Source organism: Triticum dicoccoides, chromosome 2A, assembly GCF_002162155.2.
Source record: "Triticum dicoccoides isolate Atlit2015 ecotype Zavitan chromosome 2A, WEW_v2.0, whole genome shotgun sequence".
Classification (NCBI taxonomy): domain Eukaryota; kingdom Viridiplantae; phylum Streptophyta; class Magnoliopsida; order Poales; family Poaceae; genus Triticum; species Triticum dicoccoides.
In genome coordinates, this window is record NC_041382.1 from 753,451,954 (window position 1) to 753,458,023 (window position 6,070).

A 6,070-nucleotide genomic window follows, 5' to 3' on the forward strand; every position below is an offset into this window, starting at 1 on the left:
ACCGAGTTCCGCCCCCGCATCGAAGGCCCAGGACATTGGGAGGCATCGGCCGCCGCCAGACGTCAGAGAGGAAGGGTGGCCGAGCTGTCCTCATCGCCGCCGCCCAGAGACGCCATCGGGGGACCCGCCCGTGGCGAGCGCCGCCATCCAGCCGCGAGGCTTGACTGGGAGGGATCAGCCCACCACCTCCGCTGCCACGCTGCCCCCCCCCACCAAAGAACCACGGCGAGAGAGGGCCGCCCGCAACCTGGTCGGCCGCAACCCGCGGCGCCGGACGCGACGTCGAGGCACTGTTGGAAGCACCGCTGCCGACGCCACACCGGCCCTCAGCACCGCCATGTCGTCCACCGCCCGCTGCCACGCCACCATCGCCGGCCTGCTCAGGGGCGCCGCTGCGCTGCCACGCCCGACACCGAGCGTTGCGCCCCGCCCGCGAGATTGGTGAAGGAAATATGCCCTAGAGGCAATAATAAAGTTATTATTTATTTCCTTATATCATGATAAATGTTTATTATTCATGCTAGAATTGTATTAACAGGAAACATAATACATGTGTGAATACATAGACAAACATAGTGTCACTAGTATGCCTCTACTTGACTAGCTCGTTGATCGAAGATGGTTAAGTTTCCTAACTATAGACATGAGTTGTCATTTGATTAACGGGATCACATCATTAGGAGAATGATGTGATTGACTTGACCCATTTCGTTAGCTTAGCACTTGATCGTTTAGTTTGTTGCTATTGCTTTCTTCATGACTTATACATGTTCCTATGACTATGAGATTATGCAACTCCCATTTACCGGAGGAACACTTTGTGTGCTACCAAACGTCACAATGTAACTGGGTGATTATAAAGGTGCTCTACAGGTGTCTCCAAAGGTACATGTTGGGTTGGCGTATTTCGAAATTAGGATTTGTCACTCCGATTGTCGGAGAGATATCTCTGGGCCCTCTCGGTAATGCACATCACTTAAGCCTTGCAAGCAATGCAACTAATAAGTTAGTTGCAAGACGATGTATTACAGAACGAGTAAAGAGACTTGCCGGTAACGAGATTGAACTAGGTATTGAGATACCGACGATCAAATCTCAGGCAAGTAACATACCGATGACAAAGGAAACAAACGTATGTTGTTATGCGGTCTGACCGATAAAGATCTTCGTAGCATATGTAGGAGCCAATATGAGCATCCAGGTTCCGCTATTGGTTATTGACCGGAGACGTGTCTCGGTCATGTCTACATTGTTCTCGAACCCGTAGGGTACGCACGCTTAACGTTACGATGATAGTTTCATTATGAGTTTATATATTTTGATGTACCGAAGGTTGTTCAGAGTCCCGGATGTGATCACGGACTTGACGAGGAGTCTCAAAATGGTCGAGACATAAAGATCGATATATTGGACAACTATATTTGGACACCGAAAAGGTTCCGGGTGAGATTGGGACAATACCGGATCACCGGGAGGTTATCGGAACCCCTCGGGAGGTATATGGGCCTTATTGGGCCTTAGTGGAAAGGAGGGGAAAGGAGCAAGGGAGGCCCCCCCCCAAGCCCAATCCGAATTGGGAGGGGGGGCGGCCCCCCTTTCCTTCCTTCCTCCTTCCTCTTCCTTCCCTCTCCTACTCCTAATAGGAAAAAGGGGAGTCCTACTTCCTGTGGGAGTTGGACTCCCCCCTAGGGCGCGCCACCCTCCTTGGCCGGCCCCCTCCTCCACTCCTTTATATACGGGGGCAGGGGGCACCCCATAGACACAACAATTGATCATTGATCTCTTAGCCGTGTGCGGTGCCCCCCTCCACCATAATCCTCGATAATATTTTAGCGTGCTTAGGCGAAGCCCTGCAACGGTAGAACATCAAGATCGTCACCACGCCATCGTGCTGACGGAACTCTTCCCCGACACTTTGCTGGATCGGAGTCCGGGGATCGTCATCGAGCTGAACGTGTGCTAGAACTCGAAGGTGCCGTAGTTTCGGTGCTTGATCGGTCGGGCCGTGAAGACGTACGACTACATCAACCGCATTGTGCTAACGCTTCCGCTTCCGGTCTACGAGGGTACGTAGACAACACTCTCCCCTCTCGTTGCTATGCATCACCATGATTTTGCGTGTGCGTAGGAATTTTTTTGAAATTACTACGTTCCCCAACAATTGGATCCGCGCCAACCCCCACGCGTGGGGGACAAGAGGGCCCCGCCGCCGCCGGCGACGACCGGGCTTCGCCCAGCCACGCCCTTTGGTGGCGGCGAGGGAGGAGGGGGAGGCGGAGTGGGGTTCGGCAGCGGAGATTTGGGGCCCTCCCCGACGCCTCGCAGGTGGCGGCATGGGAGGGAGGGGAGGGGAGCGGGAGAGAGATTGAGTAGCGTCTGGTCTGTGATGTACATCTTGATTGCAACTTCACTGAAACCTTCCAACATTCCCTATATCATTGCATCATCATGTAGTGAAACATCGACAACAAGTGTTTTACTAAGCCTTTGGATATGGCATTCATTCTTTGGTTGCTTGGCTCTCACAATGACTTGAATGTGTTGTCGAGATCACCTCTATTTTCTAGGCTTATTAAAGGTGAAGCTCCTACTTAGGACTACTTGGTCAACGGGAACAACTACTCGATGGGTTACTACCTTGCGGATGACATCTATCCACCATGGGTCGCCTTGGTCAAAACAATTTTGCGTCCAAAAGGTAACAAAAACATTCACTTTGCCCAATGTCAAGAAGCTGCTAGGACAGATGTCGAGAGAGCCTTCGGTGTGCTTCAGAAGCACTTTTGCAATTGTTCGTGGCCCTGCCGAGTACTGGAACTTGAAGGTTCTATGGCGGATCATGATTGTTGCATCGTATTGCATAACATGATCATTAAATACGGGAGAGTTATGCCTGAGAACTTTTGGTACATCACCAACGGGACTCCGGTTGAGCCAGAGTATGATACAAACAGAATCTTAGCATTCCTTGAGGAGCATCGCAAGATCAAGAACCGTCAAATTCATTCTCAGCTCCAACAAGATCTAGTTGAGCATCACTGGCAGCGTCTTAGTGAGTCCTAGTTGTTCTATCATATGCTACTTTGTTACATTTGAACCATTCGATGTGTTTAAATTTGAATAATTCGGACTGTAAACTTTGAATTCGGTTTGTAAACTATATTGATGATTTGCGTGAACATTCGTATTTATGTTTAGTTTCTATATGTGTGCTAATCTGTAGTTACAATTTATACTAGAATTGCAAAGTTTAGAAAAAACAAAATTTTACTCCGTTAGGGACGAACCAGCGGCAGGGGTGGAGGTGAGGAGGTGCGGGGGCATGCAGGACATGCGTGTAGGGAGCGGGTTAGGTTGGGAGGAGATGCAGGGAGTTTGTGGGAGTGAGGAAAGGGACGACCGAGTCCAACGTAAACCTTCTTAATGCGATGGTGCCGGGAGGAGATTCAACAGTTATGGTGGTCCTATGCAGGTCGGATCTAACAGTCCGTAGGCGACCGACCGAGTGTTTAGGCCGGCGCGCCGGCGCGCCGGCGCTTAATACCGACCAATTAATTAGCCTCGAGTCTAAACTATTCAAAAAGAACGCCTAGGTCTAGTTAGTTACTCTTATGCGGACGGAGGGAGTATGCACGAGACAAACGAGTTTGGTAGCACTTAACCAAAGCTCAACTAAGAATGGATCGGATGAGTTGCTTTCATCAAAAAATATTCTTAAAAGCAAATCAAAAAATAGAATAGCTGCTTCTACAAGATTATATAGATCCCATCGTGGAACAAGAACAATCCATCTTTTGATAACGCTCCTGATAAGGTTATTCTTTTACTTGTAAACGATGCTACTTTAATTATGAATGAATAAAGGAGGAGAAGTTTATAAAAAAAAACCATCTTTTCCACGTCGGCGCCTCTCTTCTTGAACCAAGTTTCTTTTGGGGAAATCTCTAACCAAGTCAACACAAAAGGAGTGATGAGAACATCCGTAGCCCCTCCTTCCCTTCCACCTCACTTAGCCTCCCCGTTTGACCCCTTCCACCCAACACTCACCACAAACTCCCATCACAGATGGACACAAAAAGACCATCTCCCTTTCTTCTCCAAGAAAGATTTCTCATCGCTCAGGTCTCAGCTCACAGCCAGTCCCTGCACCGACCCTCTCCTCCTCGTCGCTCGCGAAACACTGGCTTCCTCTTCTTCTTCTTCCAGCGCCCGAAGCGGCCGCGTAGCCACGTGCCTCGTGCTGGCTCTCCTGGCCGTCAGCCTCAGAGAAGCCTCCGCTGGGCGCCCGCTCCGGCCGGCCGGCGACGCGTCCAGCGATAGCGAGCAGAAGGACCAGGCGATCGTCGACAAGTACGCGCCACTTTTGCCCACCATGCTGCCGAGGGGCCCGGCTCCTCCGTCCGCCCCGAGCGGCGGCACCAACGAGGCCGGGAACTGATTAAGCAAGCACAAGGTTTTGCCGTAGGATGGACATGTCGATCTACAGAAATCGCTAGGCATAAATCATGATTGTTTGAGTGGGAAACGGACATATAGTGTAGGCCTCCAAAACTATACCTTCATTCTTTCGTTTGTCCCTTCAAGTATTGTATTGAAAAAGTACTGTCTTCATCCATTAATTCTTTAAAGAATCGATTGCTCATAATCACCGACTCAAGATGATACTGGCAGCAAGGACATCCCAGCTCCTGACCTCTGCAACAACTTTAGAAGATAGGTTTTACTGTCCAAAAAAAATCAGTAATACCATTCTTACCTGAAGAACTTACCCAGGAACAAAAAACTCTACATGAACGCTGACTTGGAGCGATATCGTAGCTCCTCTGGATTTCATCTCCACTCCTCCTGGGATGCTATTTTTCCAAAAGCTCCAACATTAGGCAGGTGCCAACTAATTTTTCTTTTAGACTAGAGTACTGAATGTGTTCAGCAAGAAAATGCTAGTATAATGTATAATTTATATGACACTCTTTAGAGATTATTATGGTTTTCTATATTCGCGGTTATCTAGCTTGTTCTGACAGCTCGCAAAACCAATCGAGTCCAATATTTTGTACATGACTTAGCAAGCTGCTGTAATTCAAAGATCACTGTTGACAGGTGATTCGAAATAGACCTGGTTCGATCCTGGTATCCAGCCATGGAGAAGGAATACAAAGCAATGTTAGATGTTCGACATCCGACATTTATTCAGTATTTCGGCTGATGTTTATGCTGCTGTGAGAAAAAAGAATGGCCGCCTCCTTTCTTTCACACGTGTCAGCCTCCTTGACATGACTACCAATCCTGAAAGCAGATTTCAGTAAGACTGCAATACTGAAGTTGACCTGCATCTGGTTTTGTGTTAAACCAGATCAAGATTTGGAACATATCCCTCCAGTCTCATCTCATCAAGAAGCATGTTGAGGAGTTGATACATACCCTCCGCACCATGCTGTGGTCCATCCCATGCATAGAATTCAAGAACTCTGCCACTAACCTCAGTCCAGCTGCAACCTGGAATTTTGCTAACACCTCGCTCTCTCATCAGTCCTCTCATCCGTGAAGAGTTATCCAATCTAACTGAGCTTCCATATATCTTTGATGAAACCGCGTAGTTCCACGAGTTTGAGGGTTGCAGCAGCATGATCCTGTTGATGACCCTTGCACTGACCTCAACGTTTTTGCATTTCCGACAAGCGGCAAGCAAATCCCCCAACATCACCGTGTCTGCCTTACTAGGGGTCTTCTCGATGAAATCACGTGCTTATTCTAAATGCCCGGCATGTGCCAATAAATCAACCATGCAGGAGTAGTGCACGACCTTGGGAATGATTATTGGAACTCAAATGTCAAGGAATTGAACCAACGCCGAACGTCTTTTAATAACCCTGCATGTACACAAGCAGAAAGTACTGCTATGGAAGTGGAGTTTTGCTTCAGTACAACCCCCTAGAAAAGTTTACAGATTAAAGATACCCCTTCAAGCAAACATATTAGATTGTTCTGATAGCTTGTTTGACACATTGGGAGATATGGATTAGAATTAGTTGACCGTGAATGTACAAGGATACCCTTGAAAAGTAACTTT

The 6,070-nt window shown here is 48.3% G+C and overlaps 1 pseudogene; it reads right to left on the minus strand.

Moving 5' to 3' along the window:
* Positions 1–5,344: 5,344 nt before the first annotated feature.
* The window catches only part of LOC119358321, a 3,111-nt pseudogene continuing 2,385 nt past the window's right edge, over positions 5,345–6,070 (minus strand).